This window comes from Schistocerca gregaria, chromosome 3, assembly GCF_023897955.1.
Source record: "Schistocerca gregaria isolate iqSchGreg1 chromosome 3, iqSchGreg1.2, whole genome shotgun sequence".
In the NCBI taxonomy this organism is placed as follows: domain Eukaryota; kingdom Metazoa; phylum Arthropoda; class Insecta; order Orthoptera; family Acrididae; genus Schistocerca; species Schistocerca gregaria.
In genome coordinates, this window is record NC_064922.1 from 27,428,225 (window position 1) to 27,446,370 (window position 18,146).

General features: G+C 48.8%; 9 non-coding genes across 9 annotated transcripts; all 9 read left to right on the forward strand.

Annotated features, from left to right (window-relative positions):
- Window positions 1–837: 837 nt before the first annotated feature.
- On the forward strand, window positions 838–910 carry Trnat-agu (transfer RNA threonine (anticodon AGU)). The gene has a single exon. It is a non-coding gene; the product is annotated as a tRNA-Thr (tRNA).
- A 1,504-nt stretch (window positions 911–2,414) lies between these two features.
- Window positions 2,415–2,487, forward strand: Trnat-agu (transfer RNA threonine (anticodon AGU)). Its single transcript has one exon. It is a non-coding gene; the product is annotated as a tRNA-Thr (tRNA).
- Window positions 2,488–4,001: 1,514 nt separating this feature from the next.
- Window positions 4,002–4,074, forward strand: Trnat-agu (transfer RNA threonine (anticodon AGU)). The gene has a single exon. It is a non-coding gene; the product is annotated as a tRNA-Thr (tRNA).
- A 1,514-nt stretch (window positions 4,075–5,588) lies between these two features.
- On the forward strand, window positions 5,589–5,661 carry Trnat-agu (transfer RNA threonine (anticodon AGU)). Its single transcript has one exon. It is a non-coding gene; the product is annotated as a tRNA-Thr (tRNA).
- Window positions 5,662–7,176: 1,515 nt separating this feature from the next.
- Trnat-agu (transfer RNA threonine (anticodon AGU)) lies at window positions 7,177–7,249 on the forward strand. The gene has a single exon. It is a non-coding gene; the product is annotated as a tRNA-Thr (tRNA).
- A 3,099-nt stretch (window positions 7,250–10,348) lies between these two features.
- Trnat-agu (transfer RNA threonine (anticodon AGU)) lies at window positions 10,349–10,421 on the forward strand. The gene has a single exon. It is a non-coding gene; the product is annotated as a tRNA-Thr (tRNA).
- Window positions 10,422–11,936: 1,515 nt separating this feature from the next.
- Window positions 11,937–12,009, forward strand: Trnat-agu (transfer RNA threonine (anticodon AGU)). The gene has a single exon. It is a non-coding gene; the product is annotated as a tRNA-Thr (tRNA).
- Window positions 12,010–15,108: 3,099 nt separating this feature from the next.
- Window positions 15,109–15,181, forward strand: Trnat-agu (transfer RNA threonine (anticodon AGU)). The gene has a single exon. It is a non-coding gene; the product is annotated as a tRNA-Thr (tRNA).
- A 1,514-nt stretch (window positions 15,182–16,695) lies between these two features.
- Window positions 16,696–16,768, forward strand: Trnat-agu (transfer RNA threonine (anticodon AGU)). Its single transcript has one exon. It is a non-coding gene; the product is annotated as a tRNA-Thr (tRNA).
- Window positions 16,769–18,146: the final 1,378 nt, after the last annotated feature.

Here is an 18,146-nt window from a genome sequence, read left to right on the forward strand (position 1 = left end):
GATTGGTACACAGTAGTAAAGAGCGAGGCACTGAGTTGGCATGAATAATGGAGTGCACAATGGGGCTCGAGATGTGTTTGTTACCTCAGGTGCTGTATGATTGTCGACAAGGAGTGAAAACGGAGCAATTTATGACGGCTCTTTCAATTTAAGACGTTAAAAACAGACAGAATTTGCATTTGTAATACCAGAGCATCGAAACTACTTGGAACTTTTGTGTATATGAACGGGTCCGCGCCTTTGTACTCTGCTCCCTTCACCGCTACAAACCAACCAACCATCGTGTCCGTGCGCATCTGAGTCGCAAAGGATGGGGAATAGCGCAGTTTGCTCGTGCATGGGGCGTAGCTCAGTAGGTAGAACGTTCGCTTCGCATGTGAAAGGTCCAGGGTTCAAGCCGCGGCGCTTCCATTTTTTGTGGTCGGTGCATGGTAAGTGTTGGTCGCGGCGAACCTAAAGGCACGCAAGATGTTGCAAAGCCAGCGTCACAGACTGATATGATGTATACTGACGTAAGGAGAGCAAGATGTAAGTGTGGGGACCGGCTGTTATCGAGGTGTCATCGAGTGCAGATCAGTCTTAGGTATCGTGGCTTAACCTCATTGAAGTCTAGAGGGTGGACAACACGTTGGTCTTACTCAGTGCGGTGTCCGAATTCTATTTTCGACGTTATACGTTCCACTTTCATTGTGGCCAACTACGATTCGATACAGAATGCACGAAACCTGAAAGACACCCTAACGGATACATAGAGAGTAGTGTTTGTCTGCTGAATAATGGGAGTGCAAGGGTCTGTGTCGTCTATATGGCTGTAGGTAGCACCATTAGTCTTCGGGGGCGGGCGTAGCTCAGATGGTAGAGCGCTCGCTCAGTATGCGAGAGGTACTGGGATCAATACCCAGTGCCTGCATAAATTTTAACACACCTACATGCGCACCTTTTCATGCAAGAGGAATAATTCACAACCAGCAGATGTGTCTAGGAAGATACAAGCGAATGATTAGCATCCACAATTGACAAGCGTGCTGTTATTAGTGCGCAGGAAGCACCCTCCTCCCACGCCTACACTTAATTTAGGAACAGTACAAGTGTTCCCGTAAGATTCTCAAGCCTATGTCGGAAAGATGTGCCTTGCGCCGAGTTCACGTAAATCCCACTGCACATTCCTATTCTTTGCGTGCAGTCAGCTGCTACTGGTGTTGCTAGTTGTGACTGCTGATAACAGATGCCGTAGCAATCAATTCATGGAGTGAGTTGTGTGTTTTGCGATAGTCTGTCTCTGACAAGCAAGCACAGGTGACATAGGTGCGAACACAGGAAGCTTGCAGACCCTCGCTGCCTGCAGACACCAAGCAGCCACACTAGGAGGGCGGCCTAAGCCGTAGGCGAAATGTGCTCATTCGCTTTGGCGCGACGTCGAACTATAAATAATGCTGTCACTAGCGTGAGCGTCGTGGAAAGTCGGAAAAGTCGACTGCGAGGGTGAGTGCCAAGTTTGGGGAATGTTTCGTAGTATGCGCATTGCAATGGAGACGCGGAAACTTGTTGTGGCCCAGTGTTTTGCAGTTGGACGACAAGATTGGTACACAGTAGTAAAGAGCGAGGCACTGAGTTGGCACGAATAATGGAGTGCACAATGGGGCTCGAGATGTGTTTGTTACCTCAGGTGCTGTATGATTGTCGACAAGGAGTGAAAACGGAGCAATTTATGACGGCTCTTTCAATTTAAGACGTTAAAAACAGACAGAATTTGCATTTGTAATACCAGAGCATCGAAACTACTTGGAACTTTTGTGTATATGAACGGGTCCGCGCCTTTGTACTCTGCTCCCTTCACCGCTACAAACCAACCAACCATCGTGTCCGTGCGCATCTGAGTCGCAAAGGATGGGGAATAGCGCAGTTTGCTCGTGCATGGGGCGTAGCTCAGTAGGTAGAACGTTCGCTTCGCATGTGAAAGGTCCAGGGTTCAAGCCGCGGCGCTTCCATTTTTTGTGGTCGGTGCATGGTAAGTGTTGGTCGCGGCGAACCTAAAGGCACGCAAGATGTTGCAAAGCCAGCGTCACAGACTGATATGATGTATACTGACGTAAGGAGAGCAAGATGTAAGTGTGGGGACCGGCTGTTATCGAGGTGTCATCGAGTGCAGATCAGTCTTAGGTATCGTGGCTTAACCTCATTGAAGTCTAGAGGGTGGACAACACGTTGGTCTTACTCAGTGCGGTGTCCGAATTCTATTTTCGACGTTATACGTTCCACTTTCATTGTGGCCAACTACGATTCGATACAGAATGCACGAAACCTGAAAGACACCCTAACGGATACATAGAGAGTAGTGTTTGTCTGCTGAATAATGGGAGTGCAAGGGTCTGTGTCGTCTATATGGCTGTAGGTAGCAACCTTAGTTTTCGGGGGCGGGCGTAGCTCAGATGGTAGAGCGCTCGCTCAGTATGCGAGAGGTACTGGGATCAATACCCAGTGCCTGCATAAATTTTAACACACCTACATGCGCACCTTTTCATGCAAGAGGAATAATTCACAACCAGCAGATGTGTCTAAGAAGATACAAGCGAATGATTAGCATTCACAATTGACAAGCGTGCTGTTATTAGTGCGCAGGAAGCACCCTCCTCCCACGCCTACACTTAATTTAGAAACAGTACAAGTGTTCCCGTAAGATTCTCAAGCCTATGTCGGAAATTGTGCCTTGCGCCGAGTTCACGTAAATCCCACTGCACATTCCTATTCTTTGCGTGCAGTAAGCTGCTACTGGTGTTGCTAGTTGTGACTGCTGATAACAGATGCCGTAGCAATCAATTCATGGAGTGAGTTGTGTGTTTTGCGATAGTCTGTCTCTGACAAGCAAGCACAGGTGACATAGGTGCGAACACAGGAAGCTTGCAGACCCTCGCTGCCTGCAGACACCGAGCAGCCACACTAGGAGGGCGGCCTAAGCCGTAGGCGAAATGTGCTCATTCGCTTTGGCGCGACGTCGAACTATAAATAATGCTGTCACTAGCGTGAGCGTTGCGTGAGCGTCGTGGAAAGTCGGAAAAGTCGACTGCGAGGGTGAGTGCCAAGTTTGGGGAATGTTTCGTAGTATGCGCATTGCAATGGAGACGCGGAAACTTGTTGTGGCCCAGTGTTTTGCAGTTGGACGACAAGATTGGTACACAGTAGTAAAGAGCGAGGCACTGAGTTGGCATGAATAATGGAGTGCACAATGGGGCTCGAGATGTGTTTGTTACCTCAGGTGCTGTATGATTGTCGACAAGGAGTGAAAACGGAGCAATTTATGACGGCTCTTTCAATTTAAGACGTTAAAAACAGACAGAATTTGCATTTGTAATACCAGAGCATCGAAACTATTTGGAACTTTTGTGTATATGAACGGGTCCGCGCCTTTGTACTCTGCTCCCTTCACCGCTACAAACCAACCAACCATCGTGTCCGTGCGCATCTGAGTCGCAAAGGATGGGGAATAGCGCAGTTTGCTCGTGCATGGGGCGTAGCTCAGTAGGTAGAACGTTCGCTTCGCATGTGAAATGTCCAGGGTTCAAGCCGCGGCGCTTCCATTTTTTGTGGTCGGTGCATGGTAAGTGTTGGTCGCGGCGAACCTAAAGGCACGCAAGATGTTGCAAAGCCAGCGTCACAGACTGATATGATGTATACTGACGTAAGGAGAGCAAGATGTAAGTGTGGGGACCGGCTGTTATCGAGGTGTCATCGAGTGCAGATCAGTCTTAGGTATCGTGGCTTAACCTCATTGAAGTCTAGAGGGTGGACAACACGTTGGTCTTACTCAGTGCGGTGTCCGAATTCTATTTTCGACGTTATACGTTCCACTTTCATTGTGGCCAACTACGATTCGATACAGAATGCACGAAACCTGAAAGACACCCTAACGGATACATAGAGAGTAGTGTTTGTCTGCTGAATAATGGGAGTGCAAGGGTCTGTGTCGTCTATATGGCTGTAGGTAGCACCATTAGTCTTTGGGGGCGGGCGTAGCTCAGATGGTAGAGCGCTCGCTCAGTATGCGAGAGGTACTGGGATCAATACCCAGTGCCTGCATAAATTTTAACACACCTACATGCGCACCTTTTCATGCAAGAGGAATAATTCACAACCAGCAGATGTGTCTAAGAAGATACAAGCGAATGATTAGCATTCACAATTGACAAGCGTGCTGTTATTAGTGCGCAGGAAGCACCCTCCTCCCACGCCTACACTTAATTTAGAAACAGTACAAGTGTTCCCGTAAGATTCTCAAGCCTATGTCGGAAATTGTGCCTTGCGCCGAGTTCACGTAAATCCCACTGCACATTCCTATTCTTTGCGTGCAGTCAGCTGCTACTGGTGTTGCTAGTTGTGACTGCTGATAACAGATGCCGTAGCAATCAATTCATGGAGTGAGTTGTGTGTTTTGCGATAGTCTGTCTCTGACAAGCAAGCACAGGTGACATAGGTGCGAACACAGGAAGCTTGCAGACCCTCGCTGCCTGCAGACACCGAGCAGCCACACTAGGAGGGCGGCCTAAGCCGTAGGCGAAATGTGCTCATTCGCTTTGGCGCGACGTCGAACTATAAATAATGCTGTCACTAGCGTGAGCGTTGCGTGAGCGTCGTGGAAAGTCGGAAAAGTCGACTGCGAGGGTGAGTGCCAAGTTTGGGGAATGTTTCGTAGTATGCGCATTGCAATGGAGACGCGGAAACTTGTTGTGGCCCAGTGTTTTGCAGTTGGACGACAAGATTGGTACACAGTAGTAAAGAGCGAGGCACTGAGTTGGCATGAATAATGGAGTGCACAATGGGGCTCGAGATGTGTTTGTTACCTCAGGTGCTGTATGATTGTCGACAAGGAGTGAAAACGGAGCAATTTATGACGGCTCTTACAATTTAAGACGTTAAAAACAGACGGAATTTGCATTTGTAATACCAGAGCATCGAAACTACTTGGAACTTTTGTGAATATGAACGGGTCCGCGCCTTTGTACTCTGCTCCCTTCACCGCTACAAACCAACCAACCATCGTGTCCGTGCGCTTCTGAGTCGCAAAGGATGGGGAATAGCGCAGTTTGCTCGTGCATGGGGCGTAGCTCAGTTGGTAGAACGTTCGCTTCGCATGTGAAAGGTCCAGGGTTCAAGCTGCGGCGCCTCCATTTTTTGTGGTCAGTGCATGGTAAGTGTTGGTCGCGGCGAACCTAAAGGCACGCAAGATGTTGCAAAGCCAGCGTCACAGACTGATATGATGTATACTGACGTAAGGAGAGCAAGATGTAAGTGTGGGGACCGGCTGTTATCGAGGTGTCATCGAGTGCAGATCTGTCTTAGGTATCGCGGCTTAACCTCATTGAAGTCTAGAGGGTGCACAACACGTTGGTCTTACTCAGAGCGGTGTCCGAATTCTATTTTCGACGTTATACGTTCCACTTTCATTGTGGCCAACTACGATTCGATACAGAATGCACGAAACCTGAAAGACACCCTAACGGATACATAGAGAGTAGTGTTTGTCTGCTGAATAATCGGAGTGCAAGGGTCTGTGTCGTCTATATGGCTGTATGTAGCACCATTAGTCTTCGGGGGCGGGCGTAGCTCAGATGGTAGAGCGCTCGCTCAGTATGCGAGAGGTACTGGGATCAATACCCAGTGCCTGCATAAATTTTAACACACCTACATGCGCACCTTGCCATGCAAGAGGAATAATTCACAACCAGCAGATGTGTCTAGGAAGATACAAGCGAATGATTAGCATCCACAATTGACAAGCGTGCTGTTATTAGTGCGCAGGAAGCACCCTCCTCCCACGCCTACACTTAATTTAGAAACAGTACAAGTGTTCCCGTAAGATTCTCAAGCCTATGTCGGAAAGATCTGCCTTGCGCCGAGTTCACGTAAATCACACTGCACATTCCTATTCTTTGCGTGCAGTCAGCTGCTACTGGTGTTGCTAGTTGTGACTGCTGATAACAGATGCCGTAGCAATCAATTCATGGAGTGAGTTGTGTGTTTTGCGATAGTCTGTCTCTGACAAGCAAGCACAGGTGACATAGGTGCGAACACAGGAAGCTTGCAGACCCTCGCTGCCAGCAGACACCGAGCAGCCACACTAGGAGGGCGGCCTAAGCCGTAGGCGAAATGTGCTCATTCGCTTTGGCGCGACGTCGAACTATAAATAATGCTGTCACTAGCGTGAGCGTTGCGTGAGCGTCGTGGAAAGTCGGAAAAGTCGACTGCGAGGGTGAGTGCCAAGTTTGGGGAATGTTTCGTAGTATGCGCATTGCAATGGAGACGCGGAAACTTGTTGTGGCCCAGTGTTTTGCAGTTGGACGACAAGATTGGTACACAGTAGTAAAGAGCGAGGCACTGAGTTGGCATGAATAATGGAGTGCACAATGGGGCTCGAGATGTGTTTGTTACCTCAGGTGCTGTATGATTGTCGACAAGGAGTGAAAACGGAGCAATTTATGACGGCTCTTTCAATTTAAGACGTTAAAAACAGACAGAATTTGCATTTGTAATACCAGAGCATCGAAACTACTTGGAACTTTTGTGTATATGAACGGGTCCGCGCCTTTGTACTCTGCTCCCTTCACCGCTACAAACCAACCAACCATCGTGTCCGTGCGCATCTGAGTCGCAAAGGATGGGGAATAGCGCAGTTTGCTCGTGCATGGGGCGTAGCTCAGTAGGTAGAACGTTCGCTTCGCATGTGAAAGGTCCAGGGTTCAAGCCGCGGCGCTTCCATTTTTTGTGGTCGGTGCATGGTAAGTGTTGGTCGCGGCGAACCTAAAGGCACGCAAGATGTTGCAAAGCCAGCGTCACAGACTGATATGATGTATACTGACGTAAGGAGAGCAAGATGTAAGTGTGGGGACCGGCTGTTATCGAGGTGTCATCGAGTGCAGATCAGTCTTAGGTATCGTGGCTTAACCTCATTGAAGTCTAGAGGGTGGACAACACGTTGGTCTTACTCAGTGCGGTGTCCGAATTCTATTTTCGACGTTATACGTTCCACTTTCATTGTGGCCAACTACGATTCGATACAGAATGCACGAAACCTGAAAGACACCCTAACGGATACATAGAGAGTAGTGTTTGTCTGCTGAATAATGGGAGTGCAAGGGTCTGTGTCGTCTATATGGCTGTAGGTAGCAACCTTAGTCTTCGGGGGCGGGCGTAGCTCAGATGGTAGAGCGCTCGCTCAGTATGCGAGAGGTACTGGGATCAATACCCAGTGCCTGCATAAATTTTAACACACCTACATGCGCACCTTTTCATGCAAGAGGAATAATTCACAACCAGCAGATGTGTCTAAGAAGATACAAGCGAATGATTAGCATTCACAATTGACAAGCGTGCTGTTATTAGTGCGCAGGAAGCACCCTCCTCCCACGCCTACACTTAATTTAGAAACAGTACAAGTGTTCCCGTAAGATTCTCAAGCCTATGTCGGAAATTGTGCCTTGCGCCGAGTTCACGTAAATCCCACTGCACATTCCTATTCTTTGCGTGCAGTCAGCTGCTACTGGTGTTGCTAGTTGTGACTGCTGATAACAGATGCCGTAGCAATCAATTCATGGAGTGAGTTGTGTGTTTTGCGATAGTCTGTCTCTGACAAGCAAGCACAGGTGACATAGGTGCGAACACAGGAAGCTTGCAGACCCTCGCTGCCTGCAGACACCGAGCAGCCACACTAGGAGGGCGGCCTAAGCCGTAGGCGAAATGTGCTCATTCGCTTTGGCGCGACGTCGAACTATAAATAATGCTGTCACTAGCGTGAGCGTTGCGTGAGCGTCGTGGAAAGTCGGAAAAGTCGACTGCGAGGGTGAGTGCCAAGTTTGGGGAATGTTTCGTAGTATGCGCATTGCAATGGAGACGCGGAAACTTGTTGTGGCCCAGTGTTTTGCAGTTGGACGACAAGATTGGTACACAGTAGTAAAGAGCGAGGCACTGAGTTGGCATGAATAATGGAGTGCACAATGGGGCTCGAGATGTGTTTGTTACCTCAGGTGCTGTATGATTGTCGACAAGGAGTGAAAACGGAGCAATTTATGACGGCTCTTTCAATTTAAGACGTTAAAAACAGACAGAATTTGCATTGTAATACCAGAGCATCGAAACTACTTGGAACTTTTGTGTATATGAACGGGTCCGCGCCTTTGTACTCTGCTCCCTTCACCGCTACAAACCAACCAACCATCGTGTCCGTGCGCATCTGAGACGCAAAGGATGGGGAATAGCGCAGTTTGCTCGTGCATGGGGCGTAGCTCAGTAGGTAGAACGTTCGCTTCGCATGTGAAAGGTCCAGGGTTCAAGCCGCGGCGCTTCCATTTTTTGTGGTCGGTGCATGGTAAGTGTTGGTCGCGGCGAACCTAAAGGCACGCAAGATGTTGCAAAGCCAGCGTCACAGACTGATATGATGTATACTGACGTAAGGAGAGCAAGATGTAAGTGTGGGGACCGGCTGTTATCGAGGTGTCATCGAGTGCAGATCAGTCTTAGGTATCGTGGCTTAACCTCATTGAAGTCTAGAGGGTGGACAACACGTTGGTCTTACTCAGTGCGGTGTCCGAATTCTATTTTCGACGTTATACGTTCCACTTTCATTGTGGCCAACTACGATTCGATACAGAATGCACGAAACCTGAAAGACACCCTAACGGATACATAGAGAGTAGTGTTTGTCTGCTGAATAATGGGAGTGCAAGGGTCTGTGTCGTCTATATGGCTGTAGGTAGCAAGGTTAGTCTTCGGGGACGGGCGTAGCTCAGATGGTAGAGCGCTCGCTCAGTATGCGAGAGGTACTGGGATCAATACCCAGTGCCTGCATAAATTTTAACACACCTACATGCGCACCTTTTCATGCAAGAGGAATAATTCACAACCAGCAGATGTGTCTAGGAAGATACAAGCGAATGATTAGCATCCACAATTGACAAGCGTGCTGTTATTAGTGCGCAGGAAGCACCCTCCTCCCACGCCTACACTTAATTTAGAAACAGTACAAGTGTTCCCGTAAGATTCTCAAGCCTATGTCGGAAATTGTGCCTTGCGCCGAGTTCACGTAAATCCCACTGCACATTCCTATTCTTTGCGTGCAGTCAGCTGCTACTGGTGTTGCTAGTTGTGACTGCTGATAACAGATGCCGTAGCAATCAATTCATGGAGTGAGTTGTGTGTTTTGCGATAGTCTGTCTCTGACAAGCAAGCACAGGTGACATAGGTGCGAACACAGGAAGCTTGCAGACCCTCGCTGCCTGCAGACACCGAGCAGCCACACTAGGAGGGCGGCCTAAGCCGTAGGCGAAATGTGCTCATTCGCTTTGGCGCGACGTCGAACTATAAATAATGCTGTCACTAGCGTGAGCGTTGCGTGAGCGTCGTGGAAAGTCGGAAAAGTCGGCTGCGAGGGTGAGTGCCAAGTTTGGGGAATGTTTCGTAGTATGCGCATTGCAATGGAGACGCGGAAACTTGTTGTGGCCCAGTGTTTTGCAGTTGGACGACAAGATTGGTACACAGTAGTAAAGAGCGAGGCACTGAGTTGGCATGAATAATGGAGTGCACAATGGGGCTCGAGATGTGTTTGTTACCTCAGGTGCTGTATGATTGTCGACAAGGAGTGAAAACGGAGCAATTTATGACGGCTCTTTCAATTTAAGACGTTAAAAACAGACAGAATTTGCATTGTAATACCAGAGCATCGAAACTACTTGGAACTTTTGTGTATATGAACGGGTCCGCGCCTTTGTACTCTGCTCCCTTCACCGCTACAAACCAACCAACCATCGTGTCCGTGCGCATCTGAGTCGCAAAGGATGGGGAATAGCGCAGTTTGCTCGTGCATGGGGCGTAGCTCAGTAGGTAGAACGTTCGCTTCGCATGTGAAAGGTCCAGGGTTCAAGCCGCGGCGCTTCCATTTTTTGTGGTCGGTGCATGGTAAGTGTTGGTCGCGGCGAACCTAAAGGCACGCAAGATGTTGCAAAGCCAGCGTCACAGACTGATATGATGTATACTGACGTAAGGAGAGCAAGATGTAAGTGTGGGGACCGGCTGTTATCGAGGTGTCATCGAGTGCAGATCAGTCTTAGGTATCGTGGCTTAACCTCATTGAAGTCTAGAGGGTGGACAACACGTTGGTCTTACTCAGTGCGGTGTCCGAATTCTATTTTCGACGTTATACGTTCCACTTTCATTGTGGCCAACTACGATTCGATACAGAATGCACGAAACCTGAAAGACACCCTAACGGATACATAGAGAGTAGTGTTTGTCTGCTGAATAATGGGAGTGCAAGGGTCTGTGTCGTCTATATGGCTGTAGGTAGCAAGGTTAGTCTTCGGGGGCGGGCGTAGCTCAGATGGTAGAGCGCTCGCTCAGTATGCGAGAGGTACTGGGATCAATACCCAGTGCCTGCATAAATTTTAACACACCTACATGCGCACCTTTTCATGCAAGAGGAATAATTCACAACCAACAGATGTGTCTAGGAAGATAGAAGCGAATGATTAGCATCCACAATTGACAAGCGTGCTGTTATTAGTGCGCAGGAAGCACCCTCCTCCCACGCCTACACTTAATTTAGAAACAGTACAAGTGTTCCCGTAAGATTCTCAAGCCTATGTCGGAAAGATCTGCCTTGCGCCGAGTTCACGTAAATCCCACTGCACATTCCTATTCTTTGCGTGCAGTCAGCTGCTACTGGTGTTGCTAGTTGTGACTGCTGATAACAGATGCCGTAGCAATCAATTCATGGAGTGAGTTGTGTGTTTTGCGATAGTCTGTCTCTGACAAGCAAGCACAGGTGACATAGGTGCGAACACAGGAAGCTTGCAGACCCTCGCTGCCTGCAGACACCGAGCAGCCACACTAGGAGGGCGGCCTAAGCCGTAGGCGAAATGTGCTCATTCGCTTTGGCGCGACGTCGAACTATAAATAATGCTGTCACTAGCGTGAGCGTTGCGTGAGCGTCGTGGAAAGTCGGAAAAGTCGACTGCGAGGGTGAGTGCCAAGTTTGGGGAATGTTTCGTAGTATGCGCATTGCAATGGAGACGCGGAAACTTGTTGTGGCCCAGTGTTTTGCAGTTGGACGACAAGATTGGTACACAGTAGTAAAGAGCGAGGCACTGAGTTGGCATGAATAATGGAGTGCACAATGGGGCTCGAGATGTGTTTGTTACCTCAGGTGCTGTATGATTGTCGACAAGGAGTGAAAACGGAGCAATTTATGACGGCTCTTTCAATTTAAGACGTTAAAAACAGACAGAATTTGCATTTGTAATACCAGAGCATCGAAACTACTTGGAACTTTTGTGTATATGAACGGGTCCGCGCCTTTGTACTCTGCTCCCTTCACCGCTACAAACCAACCAACCATCGTGTCCGTGCGCATCTGAGTCGCAAAGGATGGGGAATAGCGCAGTTTGCTCGTGCATGGGGCGTAGCTCAGTAGGTAGAACGTTCGCTTCGCATGTGAAAGGTCCAGGGTTCAAGCCGCGGCGCTTCCATTTTTTGTGGTCGGTGCATGGTAAGTGTTGGTCGCGGCGAACCTAAAGGCACGCAAGATGTTGCAAAGCCAGCGTCACAGACTGATATGATGTATACTGACGTAAGGAGAGCAAGATGTAAGTGTGGGGACCGGCTGTTATCGAGGTGTCATCGAGTGCAGATCAGTCTTAGGTATCGTGGCTTAACCTCATTGAAGTCTAGAGGGTGGACAACACGTTGGTCTTACTCAGTGCGGTGTCCGAATTCTATTTTCGACGTTATACGTTCCACTTTCATTGTGGCCAACTACGATTCGATACAGAATGCACGAAACCTGAAAGACACCCTAACGGATACATAGAGAGTAGTGTTTGTCTGCTGAATAATGGGAGTGCAAGGGTCTGTGTCGTCTATATGGCTGTAGGTAGCAACCTTAGTCTTCGGGGGCGGGCGTAGCTCAGATGGTAGAGCGCTCGCTCAGTATGCGAGAGGTACTGGGATCAATACCCAGTGCCTGCATAAATTTTAACACACCTACATGCGCACCTTTTCATGCAAGAGGAATAATTCACAACCAGCAGATGTGTCTAAGAAGATACAAGCGAATGATTAGCATTCACAATTGACAAGCGTGCTGTTATTAGTGCGCAGGAAGCACCCTCCTCCCACGCCTACACTTAATTTAGAAACAGTACAAGTGTTCCCGTAAGATTCTCAAGCCTATGTCGGAAATTGTGCCTTGCGCCGAGTTCACGTAAATCCCACTGCACATTCCTATTCTTTGCGTGCAGTCAGCTGCTACTGGTGTTGCTAGTTGTGACTGCTGATAACAGATGCCGTAGCAATCAATTCATGGAGTGAGTTGTGTGTTTTGCGATAGTCTGTCTCTGACAAGCAAGCACAGGTGACATAGGTGCGAACACAGGAAGCTTGCAGACCCTCGCTGCCTGCAGACACCGAGCAGCCACACTAGGAGGGCGGCCTAAGCCGTAGGCGAAATGTGCTCATTCGCTTTGGCGCGACGTCGAACTATAAATAATGCTGTCACTAGCGTGAGCGTTGCGTGAGCGTCGTGGAAAGTCGGAAAAGTCGACTGCGAGGGTGAGTGCCAAGTTTGGGGAATGTTTCGTAGTATGCGCATTGCAATGGAGACGCGGAAACTTGTTGTGGCCCAGTGTTTTGCAGTTGGACGACAAGATTGGTACACAGTAGTAAAGAGCGAGGCACTGAGTTGGCATGAATAATGGAGTGCACAATGGGGCTCGAGATGTGTTTGTTACCTCAGGTGCTGTATGATTGTCGACAAGGAGTGAAAACGGAGCAATTTATGACGGCTCTTTCAATTTAAGACGTTAAAAACAGACAGAATTTGCATTGTAATACCAGAGCATCGAAACTACTTGGAACTTTTGTGTATATGAACGGGTCCGCGCCTTTGTACTCTGCTCCCTTCACCGCTACAAACCAACCAACCATCGTGTCCGTGCGCATCTGAGACGCAAAGGATGGGGAATAGCGCAGTTTGCTCGTGCATGGGGCGTAGCTCAGTAGGTAGAACGTTCGCTTCGCATGTGAAAGGTCCAGGGTTCAAGCCGCGGCGCTTCCATTTTTTGTGGTCGGTGCATGGTAAGTGTTGGTCGCGGCGAACCTAAAGGCACGCAAGATGTTGCAAAGCCAGCGTCACAGACTGATATGATGTATACTGACGTAAGGAGAGCAAGATGTAAGTGTGGGGACCGGCTGTTATCGAGGTGTCATCGAGTGCAGATCAGTCTTAGGTATCGTGGCTTAACCTCATTGAAGTCTAGAGGGTGGACAACACGTTGGTCTTACTCAGTGCGGTGTCCGAATTCTATTTTCGACGTTATACGTTCCACTTTCATTGTGGCCAACTACGATTCGATACAGAATGCACGAAACCTGAAAGACACCCTAACGGATACATAGAGAGTAGTGTTTGTCTGCTGAATAATGGGAGTGCAAGGGTCTGTGTCGTCTATATGGCTGTAGGTAGCAAGGTTAGTCTTCGGGGACGGGCGTAGCTCAGATGGTAGAGCGCTCGCTCAGTATGCGAGAGGTACTGGGATCAATACCCAGTGCCTGCATAAATTTTAACACACCTACATGCGCACCTTTTCATGCAAGAGGAATAATTCACAACCAGCAGATGTGTCTAGGAAGATACAAGCGAATGATTAGCATCCACAATTGACAAGCGTGCTGTTATTAGTGCGCAGGAAGCACCCTCCTCCCACGCCTACACTTAATTTAGAAACAGTACAAGTGTTCCCGTAAGATTCTCAAGCCTATGTCGGAAATTGTGCCTTGCGCCGAGTTCACGTAAATCCCACTGCACATTCCTATTCTTTGCGTGCAGTCAGCTGCTACTGGTGTTGCTAGTTGTGACTGCTGATAACAGATGCCGTAGCAATCAATTCATGGAGTGAGTTGTGTGTTTTGCGATAGTCTGTCTCTGACAAGCAAGCACAGGTGACATAGGTGCGAACACAGGAAGCTTGCAGACCCTCGCTGCCTGCAGACACCGAGCAGCCACACTAGGAGGGCGGCCTAAGCCGTAGGCGAAATGTGCTCATTCGCTTTGGCGCGACGTCGAACTATAAATAATGCTGTCACTAGCGTGAGCGTTGCGTGAGCGTCGTGGAAAGTCGGAAAAGTCGGCTGCGAGGGTGAGTGCCAAGTTTGGGGAATGTTTCGTAGTATGCGCATTGCAATGGAGACGCGGAAACTTGTTGTGGCCCAGTGTTTTGCAGTTGGACGACAAGATTGGTACACAGTAGTAAAGAGCGAGGCACTGAGTTGGCATGAATAATGGAGTGCACAATGGGGCTCGAGATGTGTTTGTTACCTCAGGTGCTGTATGATTGTCGACAAGGAGTGAAAACGGAGCAATTTATGACGGCTCTTTCAATTTAAGACGTTAAAAACAGACAGAATTTGCATTGTAATACCAGAGCATCGAAACTACTTGGAACTTTTGTGTATATGAACGGGTCCGCGCCTTTGTACTCTGCTCCCTTCACCGCTACAAACCAACCAACCATCGTGTCCGTGCGCATCTGAGTCGCAAAGGATGGGGAATAGCGCAGTTTGCTCGTGCATGGGGCGTAGCTCAGTAGGTAGAACGTTCGCTTCGCATGTGAAAGGTCCAGGGTTCAAGCCGCGGCGCTTCCATTTTTTGTGGTCGGTGCATGGTAAGTGTTGGTCGCGGCGAACCTAAAGGCACGCAAGATGTTGCAAAGCCAGCGTCACAGACTGATATGATGTATACTGACGTAAGGAGAGCAAGATGTAAGTGTGGGGACCGGCTGTTATCGAGGTGTCATCGAGTGCAGATCAGTCTTAGGTATCGTGGCTTAACCTCATTGAAGTCTAGAGGGTGGACAACACGTTGGTCTTACTCAGTGCGGTGTCCGAATTCTATTTTCGACGTTATACGTTCCACTTTCATTGTGGCCAACTACGATTCGATACAGAATGCACGAAACCTGAAAGACACCCTAACGGATACATAGAGAGTAGTGTTTGTCTGCTGAATAATGGGAGTGCAAGGGTCTGTGTCGTCTATATGGCTGTAGGTAGCAAGGTTAGTCTTCGGGGGCGGGCGTAGCTCAGATGGTAGAGCGCTCGCTCAGTATGCGAGAGGTACTGGGATCAATACCCAGTGCCTGCATAAATTTTAACACACCTACATGCGCACCTTTTCATGCAAGAGGAATAATTCACAACCAACAGATGTGTCTAGGAAGATAGAAGCGAATGATTAGCATCCACAATTGACAAGCGTGCTGTTATTAGTGCGCAGGAAGCACCCTCCTCCCACGCCTACACTTAATTTAGAAACAGTACAAGTGTTCCCGTAAGATTCTCAAGCCTATGTCGGAAATTGTGCCTTGCGCCGAGTTCACGTAAATCCCACTGCACATTCCTATTCTTTGCGTGCAGTCAGCTGCTACTGGTGTTGCTAGTTGTGACTGCTGATAACAGATGCCGTAGCAATCAATTCATGGAGTGAGTTGTGTGTTTTGCGATAGTCTGTCTCTGACAAGCAAGCACAGGTGACATAGGTGCGAACACAGGAAGCTTGCAGACCCTCGCTGCCTGCAGACACCGAGCAGCCACACTAGGAGGGCGGCCTAAGCCGTAGGCGAAATGTGCTCATTCGCTTTGGCGCGACGTCGAACTATAAATAATGCTGTCACTAGCGTGAGCGTTGCGTGAGCGTCGTGGAAAGTCGGAAAAGTCGACTGCGAGGGTGAGTGCCAAGTTTGGGGAATGTTTCGTAGTATGCGCATTGCAATGGAGACGCGGAAACTTGTTGTGGCCCAGTGTTTTGCAGTTGGACGACAAGATTGGTACACAGTAGTAAAGAGCGAGGCACTGAGTTGGCATGAATAATGGAGTGCACAATGGGGCTCGAGATGTGTTTGTTACCTCAGGTGCTGTATGATTGTCGACAAGGAGTGGAAACGGAGCAATTTATGACGGCTCTTACAATTTAAGACGTTAAAAACAGACGGAATTTGCATTTGTAATACCAGAGCATCGAAACTACTTGGAACTTTTGTGTATATGAACGGGTCCGCGCCTTTGTACTCTGCTCCCTTCACCGCTACAAACCAACCAACCATCGTGTCCGTGCGCTTCTGAGTCGCAAAGGATGGGGAATAGCGCAGTTTGCTCGTGCATGGGGCGTAGCTCAGTTGGTAGAACGTTCGCTTCGCATGTGAAAGGTCCAGGGTTCAAGCCGCGGCGCCTCCATTTTTTGTGGTCAGTGCATGGTAAGTGTTGGTCGCGGCGAACCTAAAGGCACGCAAGATGTTGCAAAGCCAGCGTCACAGACTGATATGATGTATACTGACGTAAGGAGAGCAAGATGTAAGTGTGGGGACCGGCTGTTATCGAGGTGTCATCGAGTGCAGATCAGTCTTAGGTATCGCGGCTTAACCTCATTGAAGTCTAGAGGGTGCACAACACGTTGTTCTTACTCAGAGCGGTGTCCGAATTCTATTTTCGACGTTATACGTTCCACTTTCATTGTGGCCAACTACGATTCGATACAGAATGCACGAAACCTGAAAGACACCCTAACGGATACATAGAGAGTAGTGTTTGTCTGCTGAATAATGGGAGTGCAAGGGTCTGTGTCGTCTATATGGCTGTATGTAGCACCATTAGTCTTCGGGGGCGGGCGTAGCTCAGATGGTAGAGCGCTCGCTCAGTATGCGAGAGGTACTGGGATCAATACCCAGTGCCTGCATAAATTTTAACACACCTACATGCGCACCTTGCCATGCAAGAGGAATAATTCACAACCAGCAGATGTGTCTAGGAAGATACAAGCGAATGATTAGCATCCACAATTGACAAGCGTGCTGTTATTAGTGCGCAGGAAGCACCCTCCTCCCACGCCTAAACTTAATTTAGGAACAGTACAAGTGTTCCCGTAAGATTCTCAAGCCTATGTCGGAAAGATGTGCCTTGCGCCGAGTTCACGTAAATCCCACTGCACATTCCTATTCTTTGCGTGCAGTCAGCTGCTACTGGTGTTGCTAGTTGTGACTGCTGATAACAGATGCCGTAGCAATCAATTCATGGAGTGAGTTGTGTGTTTTGCGATAGTCTGTCTCTGACAAGCAAGCACAGGTGACATAGGTGCGAACACAGGAAGCTTGCAGACTCTCGCTGCTTGCAGACACCAAGCAGCCACACTAGGAGGGCGGCCTAAGCCGTAGGCGAAATGTGCTCATTCGCTTTGGCGCGACGTCGAACTATAAATAATGCTGTCACTAGCGTGAGCGTCGTGGAAAGTCGGAAAAGTCGACTGCGAGGGTGAGTGCCAAGTTTGGGGAATGTTTCGTAGTATGCGCATTGCAATGGAGACGCGGAAACTTGTTGTGGCCCAGTGTTTTGCAGTTGGACGACAAGATTGGTACACAGTAGTAAAGAGCGAGGCACTGAGTTGGCATGAATAATGGAGTGCACAATGGGGCTCGAGATGTGTTTGTTACCTCAGGTGCTGTATGATTGTCGACAAGGAGTGAAAACGGAGCAATTTATGACGGCTCTTTCAATTTAAGACGTTAAAAACAGACAGAATTTGCATTTGTAATACCAGAGCATCGAAACTACTTGGAACTTTTGTGTATATGAACGGGTCCGCGCCTTTGTACTCTGCTCCCTTCACCGCTACAAACCAACCAACCATCGTGTCCGTGCGCATCTGAGTCGCAAAGGATGGGGAATAGCGCAGTTTGCTCGTGCATGGGGCGTAGCTCAGTAGGTAGAACGTTCGCTTCGCATGTGAAAGGTCCAGGGTTCAAGCCGCGGCGCCTCCATTTTTTGTGGTCGGTGCATGGTAAGTGTTGGTCGCGGCGAACCTAAAGGCACGCAAGATGTTGCAAAGCCAGCGTCACAGACTGATATGATGTATACTGACGTAAGGAGAGCAAGATGTAAGTGTGGGGACCGGCTGTTATCGAGGTGTCATCGAGTGCAGATCAGTCTTAGGTATCGCGGCTTAACCTCATTGAAGTCTAGAGGGTGGACAACACGTTGGTCTTACTCAGTGCGGTGTCCGAATTCTATTTTCGACGTTATACGTTCCACTTTCATTGTGGCCAACTACGATTCGATAC